Source organism: Lynx rufus, unplaced genomic scaffold (genome assembly GCF_022079265.1).
Source record: "Lynx rufus isolate CCGP_SWC_20201006 ecotype Redwood Valley unplaced genomic scaffold, mLynRuf1.p SCAF_6, whole genome shotgun sequence".
NCBI classification, from domain to species: Eukaryota; Metazoa; Chordata; class Mammalia; order Carnivora; family Felidae; genus Lynx; species Lynx rufus.
The window spans coordinates 100,295,336-100,311,082 of NW_025814878.1; positions in this window are offsets into that span (position 1 = coordinate 100,295,336).

The following is a 15,747-nucleotide window of genomic DNA, read 5'->3' on the forward strand; positions in this document are numbered from 1 at the left end:
AATGGCTAAGCATCTGACTCTTGATTTCAGCTCAGATCATGATGTCACAGTTGTGAGATCAAGCCCTGCATCAGGCTCTGCACTGGATGTGGAGAGAGATTATCTCTCTCCTTCTCCCTCTGTCCCTCCCCCACTTGCTCTCTCTCTCAAAAAAAAAAAAAAACACACACAAAAAAAAACACATGCAACTCAATAGCAAAAGAAGAAAGAAAGAAAGAAAGAAAGAAAGAAAGAAAGAAAGAAAGGAAGAAAGAGAAAACAATCCAGTTACAAAATGGACAGAGGATCTGTATAGACATTTTTCCAAAGAAGACATATAGATGGCCAATAGGCACATGAAAAATGTTCATCATCACTAATCATGAGAGAAATGTAAAAACAACAGTGAGCTATCACCTCACATCTGTCAAAACGTAAAAACTACAATGAGATATCACGTCACGTCTGCTAGAATGGGTATTATAAAAAAAGACAGGGAATAACTACTGTTTGTAGTGGATGTGGAGAAAAGTGAATTTTTGTGCACTATTAACGGGATTGTAAATTGCTGCAGCCACTGTGGGAGACAGAATGAAGTTTCCTCAAAAATTAAAAAAATAGAACTAGCATATGATCCAGCAATTCTCCTTCTGGGTATTTATGCAAAGGAAATGAAAACACTATTTTAAAAAGATATATACACCTCTATGTTCATTGCAGCATCATTTACAATAGCCAAGATATGGAAACAATCTATGTGTGCATTGATGGATAAACGGATAAAGATGTGATATATGTCTACAATGGAATACTTAGGCATAACAAATAATGAAATCTTGGCATTTACAAAAATATGGATGGGCTTTGAGACTATTATGCTAAGTGAAATAGAGAAAGACAAATACGATATAAATGAATGAACAAAACAAACTCATAGATACAGAAAATACAATGGTGGTTGTTAGATGGTGGGGGCGGGGGAGGGGGTGGGGAGGCAGGGTCGAGGAATAGGCAAAATGGGTAAAGGGTGTCGTGGGGAATAAGCTTAGAAACTCCCTGGGCTTACACCAATGGGTTAACAAGATGGGGCAGAAGCCCCAGTATAGAGAGTGGGGCAAAGGCCCCAATATAGAACATAGGTATATGAAATAACCAAGATTAGGTATTCAGGGCAGAAGCGCCCCCTACCCCACATTTAGTACTACAGCAGAAAGCTGCTTCCACAGGAGGGAAGGACCAAGTTAGGTAAACAGGTAAATAGGGCTATAGACCACTGAGCTGCAGATGAAACTGCCCTGCCCAGCCCAGAGCTGATTAGCAATAGAAAAGGTGCCCTGTTAGCTCTGAGGTCAAGTGTCCTACCTGTCCCATACCCTAGGCTAGCTAAGACAAACAGAGGTGGTGCCTCAAGTCTGCTGTAAACAACCTTCCACCTGGCCGCCCGGGGCCAGGATTTTGTTTTGTGTTAACCCAAATCTCTAACCCGAATATCCTTAAGACCCCTTTTCTCTCACGTCCATGAGTTAATGTCCACAGATTCATTGTCTCTTTGTGCACATCCATCACCATGTTTGTAAGCCTTCTGATCCTAATAAAAACGGGGCAAGGACCCTTATTCGGGCTCTTGTCTTTTCCTGGATATTAGCCATCTCTCGCTTTTCATCCTGCATCCCGCTTTCTTGCTAGACAAGAAAGAACTTTAGACCCAGAGTCTATGACAGGGTGTCAAGAGGTACAAACTTTCAGTTTTAGAATAAATAAGTCATAGGTATGTTATTAATATATACATGGTTATTATATTAATAATATTGTAGCACATTATTTTAAAGTTGCCAAGAGAGTAAACCTTAAAATTTCTTGTCACAAGAAAAAAATTGTAACTTTGTATGGTGATAAATGGTAACTAGACTTATTGTGGGGACCATTTTGCACTGTATACAAATATCAATCATTATTTTATGCACCAGGAAATAATATAATGTTATATGCCAACTATGCATCAAAAACAAAACAAGACAAAAAGTACTGAGTAACTCTGAAATGGCCCAAGCCACTGCCTTAAAAACCATCTTCAGCTAAGGCCAAAGAAAGATGTTGGGGAAAGGATGCAGTTTTGGAATGTTACTAGGAAAAGCACAGTGAGTAAGGGCATGGTTGTTATGCAGATTTAAGTCCTGCCTTCTTCACTGATAAGAATTTCTAGAGATTTGGTCATCCTCTTCTTGGTACTGAGAGAAAGACACTCTTACAAATGGAGATTTTTCCTTCTAAATGTAAATGTATTTTACAAAGGGGTAATTTTTACTAGGTTTTCAGAGCTTTTCCTATGTCTGCAGTCTCTTAAAAATAATAAACCTAAAATAATCCTTATGCCAAAGAGGTGTATTTTGGGGTGACAAATTCTGCTCCCGTTCACTATTATAAAGCTAGCTTGTTTGGTTACAATTTCTTTTTACCTCAAAAGGACACAATGGGAAAACTCTGTACTCCTAATCTCTCATTTTCTTTACATCTACTTTTAAGTCCTCAACACTCAATTCCATCTTTTTTATAACTATATCTAACATGAGGGATTCAAGATTCATATAGGCCTAAAACAAAATATCAGTCTTGAAGAATAGATATATAAAAAGGTAAATTCTTGTATCCTGGATTGGGGGAAGGACTTATTTTATTTCCAAAGAATCCTATCACCAAACAAATGCCTAACCTAAATACTTCTATGAAGTTCCAAGCATGAATGTCCTAAAGTGCACTGAATAAGAAATGGTGCATTACATATTCCTCCAGAGGGGAAAAGAAAGAATTTAAATGATTTTTCAGCAAACCTACAGTGCATATTTTTACATGGCCTAATATTAATTCGGGCTGCTTCTCTTCTGCAGGTTGGAGAAAGAGATTAAATATACTTTTAACAACATACTTATAGCTAAAAACACCTATTTTTGAAATATTAGAGATAAGAACTGCTCTTTGCCTGTAAAATATTAACATTTTTCAAAGACAAATAAATATAAATAGAAAATATATTCTAATAGCAGCAGCCATTTGTTTAGAAACTGGATTTTTCCAAAATGATGATCAGATTTACGTCAAAACCACATTTAAATATTAAGAGTAAATTAAGGCCACACCACTTACAATCAGGCTAATTTAGTTGGGATGTCATTTAACTAAAATATGTAAGTTAAGCTTTTATGCTTTTTAAGATCTAGCTCTCATATACTTGCTTAGAGGCATATTTAAAATGAATACTTTAACACAAGTCCTATTTTTTAAAACTCTTAAATCTATATTTTGATCATTTGTTGAAAGCTTTGCAACTCAGTTCATTTTAAATGAAGGATGAAATATATGAGCACAAATATTAAATGATGTTGCTTATCACTAGTTTTCTACATGCTGTTGATTATGTGATTGATTTGTGTTGGGGAAGAAAACAATTTTCCTTCTACCTTTCCAGATTCTTTGGCTGGTCTAATGACCAAATTAGCATAAAATAGATTAACAAGAGAAAAGTCAATTTAATAACACATATATAGGAGCCCTATAAGAATATGAGACTCAAAGACAAACTGGGCAAGTGAGGCTTATTTATAGGTCAACCTGAGCTAAGGAATGGGATGAGGGCCTGGGGCTTCAAAGGGGAGGGAGGTGATTCACAGGATGATCAGAAGAGAAGATGTTTGGTAATTGGATGTTTGCCAGATAGGTCATCAGATAAAAAAGTTATCTCTTGATAGTAGCTCTCTTTATGGGCCCCCTATCTAAATTATTTTAGGTAGTTTAAGGAAGAGGCAAAAGTTTTTTCTTAGGTCTTCAGGTCTTAACTGTCTTTAGCTTGAGTCCCAAAAAGTGACACATTTTGGGAAGACCTATTCTGAACTCCTTCATTTTCAATCTGCTAAATTCTATCACTGGTACCTATCATGATAATAATAACACAATTTTTTAAGCCTTACCATGTAGTAGGCATTTCTCTAAGTCTTTTACATGTAGTAATATATTCATTCTGTGGAGAACTCTAATGAGGTTGTTACTGATACAACCCTACTTTTAAGGAGAAAACTGAGGCTCAAAGATATCAATAAATTGACCAAAGCTTACCCAGCTACTAAGTGAAAGACCAAGGCAGCATGGTTTCTGATGGGGTTTTACCATATTGTTGGTAACACCTAATCATAATGATGAGGGACCATAAGGCAAGCTGACAGGCCACAACCCCCATCCCCCACCCCAGGTGGGATATGTGTGATATTCCTCAAGAACTCCTGGGAAAAACAGGAAAAACAAATGGTTAACAGATAGAGATCATAGTCCTGTAGGATACGAGTCCCCATCTATTTACAAATATCTTAGTAAATCACAAGAAAAAGGTAATCTTATCAATAGCCTAATCTCTAGAAACCTATAGACTCCATGTCCTGGAGCCCCAACATCACCCTCCATATTGCTGTGGGAAACAAAGGCAGAAGGAAATGGCAGATAGAACTAAATTTCCTTATAACCTGCAGCCCATTGACAAATACTTGAGGCCAGCAGAGTAAAATGTTTCTCCAGGAACTCCCTACTGTCTTAAAGTTAATGCTTTGCTAGAGTGAAAACAACCTTAGCTTGACACTAGCTAGGCCTCCACTATCTTGGGAGTCTTCTTTAGCATATGAAAATCTCACTGGAAACTGCCCCTGGACTTTACCTCTCCCAACCCCATAGTACATAACCAGTCTCTCCTCATCATCCTGGGGCAGCTCTTTCTGCCCACGGGTCCTGTCCCTGTGCTTTAATAAAATAACCTTTTTGCACCCAAAACATCTTCAAATATTCTTTTTGGTAGTCAGCTCCAGACCCCATGAATTCCACTGTCACCCCAAAAACCTCATCAATAACATAATTTAGGTAACACCTAAAATCATAGCCTGACTCTTATATAATATAAGCATCCCGAAAATTATGGAATTTTATTTGAGCCTGGTGATATTTAAAAAATTTTTAAATATATTCTTACTGAAAATAGAACAATTTTCTATAGTTTAATATGAGTCTTCTGTTTCCAAAATTATAATGGCCTAGAAATTGCAAAATTCTCCTGCTATGGAACATCTAACAAAACAGTTCAAAATACTCTCTCAAACAACTAGATGAGCCTGTGGAAAATCAAGGAAATAGCTCAAGTTAGCTGTCAACAGGAAGCAAGGACCATAGATTTAAGCCACCACTGGAACTGAAAGTTAATTTGGAAACGTATGTAGATCTCACATTATCTTACAGCTTTAAAGGCAAGGAGTTGAACAAATCATACACAATAATAGCTATAACAGGAAAAGATACCACATAGAGGCAAATAGTAACATTAATAAAATATCGTGTTTAACTTGCCTTTAGCTCTAAGTGGAGTCTTTTTGTAACTAAGACCTTCATTGAGATTGTGTGGTTAAGTCTGGCCTTCAAATATTTTGCAGTCTAAATCCACTATATTTGTTCAGTTCAAAATACATAAGCCAAGACTGGCAATTTATGTTGGACCTAGATCTTTTTTCACCCAGGTACCTTGAAGAAGCAATCCGAAATTCTACCTGGAAAAATACATACCCGACATACAGTGTCAACATATATGGGCTCTCAATAAAAAAATATGCCAAATGCAAAGGAAAGCAAGCTACGATGAATAAGAATAAATAGAAAAACAGTACCAGAATTAAAAAAGTTCAGATAATGAAAATGTTCAAAAAATAATACTGAAGATACATGCTTAATAAGTTTACAAAAATAAGACCATTGAAAATATATTAGGATAAAAAGATTACCAGAAAAAAAGAAGAAATTAAATATATATAATAAAGAACCAGAGAGAAGCTATAAAAAATCAATATATTTAAAATTAACAATTTAATGAGGTATTAAATAGTTTGACAGACCTGATGAGAATCAATGAATGGGAGAAAGATCAGAAGAAATTACACAAAATACGACTCAGAAATAAAGATATAAACCATACGAAGTAAAATGTTAGAGGCACGGAAAATAGAGTGAAAAGATCCAAAATACTTTTTAAAGAAGTATTTCAGGAAGAAATAATAAAACAATTATATACAAGTAATAGCAAGATAACACCTGATAGTTCCACAGTATTTAATGACGAATGATAAGATTTCAAAGGCAAAGAATTCCAAACAACATAAATTAAAAGAATTCTTATCTAAACAAAGCATGATAAAATTGCAAAGTACAAAAGAAAAAGATCTTAACAACAGAGGCGCCTGGGTGGCTCAGTTGGTTAAACCTTTGACTTACACTCAGGTCTTGATCTCCAGCATGGGGTTCCATGCCATCAGCTAGGAACCCGGAGCCTGCTTCCGATTCCGTGTCTCCCTCTCTCTCCCCCCCTCCCCTGCCCTCTGTCTCTCTCTCAAAAATAAACATTAAAAAAAAGTTTTTAAAACCTTAACAACAGCCATGAAAAAAAAAATTAACAAAAGCATGGTTAGAATGACAAATTCTCAAAACAAATAATGGCATCGAGGAAAGAGAAAAACACGTCTTCAAAATTCAGGGAGGAAATAATTGTCCATTTATGTTGGTCACTCAGAATATCTACTTTCAAGAATGAAAGCAAAGACATTTTAAGATAAACAAAAAGTTTAATTCAAGAACTTCTAAATGGCCTAAGAAGAAAAAAAAAATGTATTCCAGAAAGGATAGATGAAATGAAAGTGAGATTGGTGAGCAAAAAGAATGATCATGCATGTACATCTAAAGATAAATTAATAGTGCAAAAAAATAGTAATAATTGGTTTGGGCTTGTAACAAAGCTGAGCCTGAAATGCCCCAAATACGCAAGCTCCTGAATGTCATTTCCTCTATTACTTAAGACCTTCCCCTCCTCTTTCAGTGATACTAGCTCTAGTTTTCTGCCTGTCAATTTGTTTGTTTCAGTCTCAGAGAGGAAAAGGAATACTGAGAGTTAAAGTCATCCTATACCCTTCTACTACTCCAGTGGAATGCAAAGATATTTACTTTATTAAATATTCATTTAAATGTTGATGGTTAACGACTAAAAGAATAGAAATCCTCAGGGAGAGAGAAAAATGCAATAATAATCTTGAACAATTTAGAAAAAAAGGCATACGATCAAAAAAAAAAGAATCATTCTGAGGGGAAAGAGGAATAATACATGACAAGTAGGATACAAAATGAAAATATCAAGTTTAAATAAATTTATGTCATTTCAATAAATGTGCCAGATAATACAAAATAATTATGCCTTTAACAAGACATCTTCTCCATCCATCAGTCTGTTTTTCTCCCTCTCTCTCTCTCTCTCTTTCTCACACACAAAATTATGGTTAATGAGATATAATAAGAGCTTCATAAGTGCCCTTGAAGGAGGAAGATGGACTTTTTCATTCATTTCTCCTTCTCTCTGGCTGAAATGAAAATAGTATACCCAGAGCTTCAGTAGCTCTGTTGAGCTATGAGATGGAAATAATATGTTGAGGATGATAGAGCAACAAGATGGAAGGCAGATGGTTTCCTCACAACTCGGGACCCCATACCAGCTCTGGGTTGCCTTGCTTCAGATTTTGTTCTTACAGTTGTGATCTGTCCTTGGGAATGAGGCCTGCATTGCCCTGGGAAGTGGAATCAAGGTCATTTGGACAAGGCATACCACAGTCCCAAAGATCCGGAACATAGTCTAGACAGGTAGACACATCCCTATGACTAGAAGAAAAATACTACTAAAGGGAAGCCAGAGGAAACCCTCTAAAGAGGAAAGTCTCAAGGCAAAAACTATGATACTTGGACCTAAGGAGGAGCAGAAAGCCCCATAGAGTTGTGATGAGGAATAAATAAAATAATGTAGGGAAAGTAGGGAGCTCAATACCCAATAGAAAGGAAACACTCATGCTGATGTCAACTGGGTGCCAGGCATTATGCTGAGTACAGAGTCAAGACTGACCCTGAGAGTGACGCCTGAACATCATTCCCATTACCGAAGTCCTCTCTTCTCTTCTAGTGCTTCTTTCTCTAGCTTTCCTCCTGTCAACGTTTTTTGCTGTTTGAGACTAGGAGGGAATTTTTTTAGCCTCTGCTAAGAACGCAGTCCCTCAAAGGACAACATGGTAATGGAACTGTAGGAAATGTTCACCCATGAGAAACATTTATCCTACTCCAAACTGAAGGTACTCTATGCTAGGTCTCATGTGACAGAGTCCCACAGCTCTTTCAAACGAAAGATGCACAGGATTTCCAGGAATGACTAACTGCAGTAAAATATAAGGACCAACAATGGGAGAAAATATATATAAGCCTTGGTCCTACAAATTCAATCAGGGACAAGTCCTCAGGCTAAACTTTTAGATCAAACTGAAGCTTTTTGAAATTGTGGTTTGTGAAGGATGGTTCTTTCCAGTCGCCTTTAAATCCAGTCAGCCAGCTAATTAAATACCCAGTTCTCAAAATGATTCCAATAAACAGAATCCACAATAATAATACACTTTTATATTTCCTTAGCAGTTTACAGAAAAATGCATTTATAACCATCTCTTATGGCCAACAATGGCTTTGTAAGTTCCAACTAACATCTTCATGTGACAACAACCCACTGGAATTATTTTATCACTGGCAGTGTTTTTGCAAGGATTTATAGATTCTATAAAAAGGTTGTCTTTATAGAAATTTCTACCAACAAACATTTCACAGGCTTCTTGCCGGAGGAATATTATAGACAGGAGCTAATTTCATCTAACTTTTGAGTAATAATCAGTTCTTATCTGTATAATCTTTATAATTAGTGTAATATTTGCTAAGCTTGGAAGAAATACTCAGGGATACACATTCATGGTGAAATTTGACATTCACAAAGGGCATGATTTCTTCTTTCAGGAGGCTGTTTGGACTCACTGGAAATGTCATAAGTCCCCCATAGCTAGAGCACCAGAGAATGAAATCTTGCATTCTATGGCGTGTGGGAATCCCTCACTGGAGTAACAATGGATGATTAAATCTATAGTGGCTCAAACTTGGAATTTACCAGACTTATTGTCTTCCAGATTCTTGGAATATTAGAACTGGAGACCACCTAGAGGATCTCTCTACTCCAAAGGCATATTAGAACAATCTGAAGAGTTTTTAAACTTACAAATGCCCGGAAGTATCTCAGACCAGTTAAATTAAAATATCTGAGGATAATCAGTAAACATTGGTATATGCTTAAACTTCTCCATATGATTCTAATGTGCAGCCAGGTTTATATTTAATTGTCTTTTAGCCAAACTCCTCAATTTACACAAGAAGAGATCTAGTAATTCTAGGGATCTGTGCATGGTGACAGGTTTATTCTCTGATTTCTCCTGTCATTTCCCTAATGGCTCTGCATCTAGAAATTAAAACTCCTGATCAGCTCAATACATCTGTACCCTGAAGCGGCAACTTTAAGAAGCTTCTTAGATCCCACTACATAAAGGAATTCACATTTTAACCAAGCATGAAGTCAGACTTGTGAGAATCACATTACAATTCAGCATGCATAGATTTAGAACAATAAGAGGTCCATGCATTAAAGGTAAAGTTATTCCAGGGAGCCTCTAAGATCCGTTTCAATCTAACAGTCTTTGCTTAAGCTTCATTTTAAAATTCAGTTTCTTTCACAGTAGGCTGATGGAGAACACAGTCCAAAAGAGAGAGAAACTCCAATCTCCCTATTATCCATGTAGAGATAGATTCAGCCCTTGCTAACCTTATAAATGAACATATATGTATTGCATGCTTCTAGTGGACAAATCATAATCGTTGGATATAATCTCTACACTCAAAGAAAACATACATCACTGAGTATATGAAACAAAGGAAAGAAAGTTAACTAGATTGCTTTGAACTTATTGTAGGTTCTCAAAATAGCTTATGGCGATTGAGTTGTTGATTTGTTACAACTACTGCTTTCCCAATAGTCCAATATTTAATGATTCAGGTAATTTAATAAATATAAATTAGGTTATAACATTAGACTTTTGGCTCTCCTACCCAACAGGATTTTTTTTCCTATCTCCTCTTGATTACTAGCCTGCCTTCTGGATAGTTCTATCTGGACATGATGGAATGGGATATTAAAGCACTCTCCTGCATTCTACTCTGTCATCTTTTCTCCTATTGGTTTGCCATAATCTCAAATTGTGGAAATGAAGAAAAACTTGGATTATCCAGGCTTGCATAAAGCCTACTCTTCCCTCTGACAATAAGCTTCCCCAAATGAGAAGATCCTCTTTATTCACTCTAAAGTTCTATCAAAGGGCCCTACCATGGTTTCATGGCCAAAAGTCCAAATCACCTTCCTACCCTTTTCAGTGGAAAATATACACCATCTGTCAAGTAAAGTTTCCCTGAGAATATTAATGCTGCTGCAGGAAGTGTCTGTGTCATCATGACCATTCCACAAATGGATGTTTCATATAGAGGTTTTGACATGGTGATTCTGTAGCAGTTCTGCCAACATCGGCAAAGAAACTATCATAGTAACTTCTGGGAGATGTCTCAGTCAGTCTTAAAGCCTAGGTTTTCTGACACAGTGAAGAAAAGAGGGATAATACTCTGAGAAACTGATCCTGGAAAACTGACCTTTGATTCACCCTTGTCATTATTACTCAAAAATGTCATAGAGTTCACTTACAGCCATGTTCTGACAAGTGTGTGTATCTAGCAATTACATGTGTTGTCTCTGTTGAGGACTTCCTATCAATTGCTACCACCCTTTTGAAAATTGTGAAACACACAGACAAACTGCAAAAGAGTTCATTGACTTCACAAGCTAATTTCTTTTCTGAAAATTACATGAAACTGTATATTCATCAATTTGCTATTCAGCAATCATTTATTAAGACCCAGCACAACAATACTGACATTAGAACTAAACTTGAATGTTGCATATATTAGCTTCATTAAGTGTTCTTCCTAACACACTTTTTTTTTCCATTTTGTTACTTGCTCAAAGTGTATTCACCACAGGAAATATTCAAATTCAAGTTGGAATTAACAGCGATCTGTCTTGGTCAACATCTCTAACTGTGAGTCTCATCAACATATCGTGGATATGTTTCCTCACTAATTGAATTTGCTACTCCTTCTCTCTTCATATCTTTGTCATTGTCATTGCTGTTTCATGCCCTTTTGTGGCCACTGTCCAATGTCTCCTCATCCCTCAGTACCAGGTTTGATTCCAGCCTTCTCTACATAGTGTATTTGACTACCCAAGCAATCCAAAGTTTTCTTTGAATTTCTATAGGACATATTATCTATATTAGTGTTCTGACATTGTTATGATTTAATTGTGAAACATCTTACAGTACAAAGCATTCTACCATGTGATGTTAATTTTGTAACCCAGACTCTAAGTGCTGTAGAAGTGATGAGAAGAGTAAGATTAATGAAAGATGTTTATGTTTTCATTTATTTCAAGCACGGATTAAAGCAGATGTTTCTAGATGTAAAATCCAATGCTTCTTTCAACTTGGAAGTTGTGCCAACTCCTAGATAAGGATATTTTTTGCCAAGAAGCAGAGAAGTGATGAGTTTCCGGTGAGCATTTCTAAGTCCCCTTCAGTGGAGGCAGAAATGAAAGGCAGCAGCTGTTTATCATGCTTTATTGAGATTGCAAATTTCATCATTTAAGCACTGAATTGATTAATCTAAAACACCGCATTGAGTATGTTTTCTGGAAATTGATGAATATGCAAATAGGATGTTGGAGGAAGTTTTACTCCTCAGAGTAATTGAAGAGGAATTTTATTGTCTACCAATATATAGCTATCTAAAAGGTCTTGTACAGATGTAGATATTTAAGACTTTACTGATGTTTGAGGTAACAGACCTACCTCCCCTAAATCATTGCTTTCCAAATTTAAATGTGCATGCAAATCGCTTGAGGATCTTGATTAAAACACAGATTTTAACTGAGAAGTCCTGGGATAGGGCCAAGATTCTGCAACCCTAGTAAGCTTCCAGGTGATGAAGACCATACTTTGAGTAACAAGGCCCTAAACCACCTTTCTCTCATTGACATGAGGCATCATGTTCCTCCTCCATTTTTCACTAACCTGAGAGTGCCCACTACTGTAGCTAGGAAGGTGCTGCCACATGTTTAAGGTCAAGGAGTTGTGTTTCTATAGTATAAAATATACAATGCATTTCCTTGAGAACTGGTGTTACAGATGGTGATTAAGTGTAGTTGAATAATGTAGCCCATTTTCTTTATTCCTTCAACATTCACTGAGTGTTGTCTATATGTAAGGCATAAAAACAAAGATAAATGTAGCCAAGTTCATGGTTATGATGTTAGCTTGTTTCCCCCTGAAACTCAAGAATTCATAGCATTTTAGAGGTGTGTAAACATCAAGATATCAATAATTTCTCGGAGTAATTTAAGGAGTGATGTACTTCATCTACATCATTTATGGATTAATAACAATTGAGTTGCTGATGCCAGGAATAATCCTGCCCTTCCCCATGTAAGGGAGAAGAAAGCCTGGAAAAGAAAATCAAGGAATGTTGGTAAAAATTGCAATTGTAATGAAAAAAAAATTATTTTAAGTCCTAATCAGACAAATCCTGGGAATACTAGGCCCCAATTTTTGTTCCTTTTCCTTGAAAATTTTCAGTGTTATTCATTTTCTTACTCATTAATTCCCTGTTTCAACCAGCATTTACTACATGCCAGAGATTTCTCTGGATCCTGGTAAGACTATGGTGAATGAAACAAGATTCCTGGCTATATGGAGTTGTGAAACACAGAATGACAACGTATAGCAAATTAATTAAGAAATAGATGAGAAAATATTTGAGAAGGATGAATACTTGAAATAAGTAACACAGACAAAGTTCGGTGATAATGGCTGGGAAGGAGGTTGTGTCAGATGATATCTGCATGTTATTACCCACTATCTCTGGTACAGACTTCCAACATGATGCTTCACTTTTTTTTTTTAAGTTTATTTATTGATTTACTTATCTATTTAGAGAGAAAGAGAATGAGCAGGGGAGGAGCAGAGAGATAGGGAAACAGAGAATCCCAAGCAGGCTCCACACTGTCAGCCAAGAACCTGTTGTGGGGCTTGATCTAATGAACCGTGAGATCATTACCTGAGCTGAAATCAAGAGTCAGATGCTTAACAGACTGAACCACCCAGGTGCCCCAATGCCTTACTTTTTAACCAGGAATTCCCTGCTCACCAAGGCATTTTTCTAGAGTTTGAGGGATGATTTTTACACACCCCTTTTTGTTCAAGAATCTTAATCCTAGTCTCCTGAAATTCAATTTTTATAACTATTTTTCCATGCCATCATCTAATAGACTCATAGCAGCATGCCCTGATAGCCTACAAAATAGTTATGCAGCTAGTATTTTCCCCTTCCCCTAATATTTCACTATATCTGTAATACAAGATAATTGGTTTTGTGTGAGAAGGGAAATACAAAGTCTTCCTTTATGGAAACATATATGAAACCAATACCAGAATTCCCTAAGGGAATCAAACTGGGATGGTGAAGATAGGACATTGACCTTGGAAAAGAACAAATGAATAGGCTTTCCACAGGCAAGATGATGGAAGCATTTGGATGTCAATAAATTGTGGACAATGGCTCTGACAGGAAGGGAAATTAGCATTTGGTGGATATTCTACTGTGTTGGTGATACTGTACCCAGTACTTATGATATATGTCCAGTCCAGGAGCCTATCTTTCACATATAATAATTCTGTCCACTGAGAAAATTAGATCCAAGATTCAGGCAACTTGGAACATATCATGTTGGTATATGTCCAGATAATAGGAATACCTTATGGAAAGTAAGAAGAATCACAAGCATGAGGGCAGGTCCTTGGATCCTCAGAGATTTATGAGCAGTACAAAGTGCTATCTATGCAAATGTGCTCAGCTCTATCAGAAAGGTTCCTACTGCCTTCCTGTTGGGAAGTCAGTTTCAGAGTTCCTATCAGAGTTCCTTTAGAAATCTGGTTTTCACTCTGTCCCTACTCTGCCTTGATATGTTATGCAGGTGGCTTGGTACCTAATCTTAGTAATCAACTCACTCTGTGTACACACGCTATCTTTTAAATACCTGAATATTTCACTCACAGACTGCCCCACTGACATTCCTACCCATGTCTGTCTTTTGACCATTACAAGTGACTCATGCTGCTGCCAAACTGGTGAACAATGGTAAGTTGGAGACTGGTTTCATGTGAATTAATACAGCTCTTAGTGTTAAACCTCTATATACTTTCTTATTGTCTTGAGCATAATGAATCAGAAAATCAAAAAGCATGTATATTGCCATTCACAAAGGGCATCTGAGTGTATTTTTAAAATTTGTTTTAAATTTGTGAATCCAGTATAAAACAATGGATGGAATGAAGATATCCACTCTATCAAGGGCGCTGCTCATATATTTCAAATCTATATGTAAACATTTAGAAACTGAATCTTTGTAATTAAATAAGATTTTCCTATAGAGACACCTGAGTGGCTCAGTTGTTTAAGTGTCTGACTTTGGCTCAGGTCATGATCTCACAGTTTGTGGTTCAAGCCCCGCGTCAGGCTCTGTGCTGAGACCTCAGAGCCTAGAGCCTGCTTCGGATTCTGTGTCTTCCTCTCTCTCTGCTCCTCCCCCACTCACACTCTGTCTTTCTCTCAAAAATAAATAAACATTAAAAAATTAAAAATATATATATTTCCTTATAGAAGGCATTCACTAATTTCCTTTCAATATTTTTATTATCATTCAACAGTAATGATCCATACCATAGGCCAAAAGCTTTTATTTTTTTTTCCTATTTAAGGTTTCCATTTATTTTATTACTATCTGTATACAAATGGAAAAGTACCCAGAACATGTAAATAATTGATGTAAATAATTCAGAGATGGAGCTCTTTTTCTGTTCAGAATGCCATTACTTTTCCCAGTTTTAAATGAATTGATGAGTAAATGTAGTTTCTATTATCTAAAGATTGTTCTAGCATGAATAATATTGATATTTGAGGTAATACCTGCCATACCTACCTCAAAGTTAGACTTAAATATATTCATCTCTTTGCCATTGAACAAATGCATACTGAGTGCGGATTATGTGCCAGGCACTGCAGCAGACTAATTTTCTCACAAGACTGTAAACTTGGATGATTCCTTTATGAAATAATTAAAATTCTATACTACTCAATTAGCCAATATTCTCCTTAACTCTCAGTGAAGATTTCAAGGTGGGTATTATTCTAGTTTTGCCAACCAGCAAACAAAAACTCAGACAAGTTAGGACGCTTGCCCACATCCATACGGATAATAAATCTCAGAAGTTCCCTTGGGTGGGTGTGAGCTCAAGATCTTATCTTTCCAAGACACCTCCTCTTTCTACTTCAGCACATGGCCCTATGCACTTCCATCTGCGTGACTATTTCCTGCATCAGCATTGTGACTATTTCCTGCAGCATTGTGATAACAATCCTAAATGCCCTCTGCACTGAGCCTTACAGGTTTCAAATTTGGTCTTCACGGTAACCCTGAAAAAGGTGGGCAAGTATAATTACATATCTGATATTAAGCCTCTTCATCATACTTACTTTCTTGAATTTTAATAACTACTTCTGTCTCCTTGAAGCCAAGAGCCATCTCTTATGTATTTTTCTATCCTTATACCTTAGCATAATGCTGGGTGCACAGCAGATGATCTGTAAATTGATTTGGAATGAATGTTTCTGAAATTTTTCCCTCATTTACATTCGCAA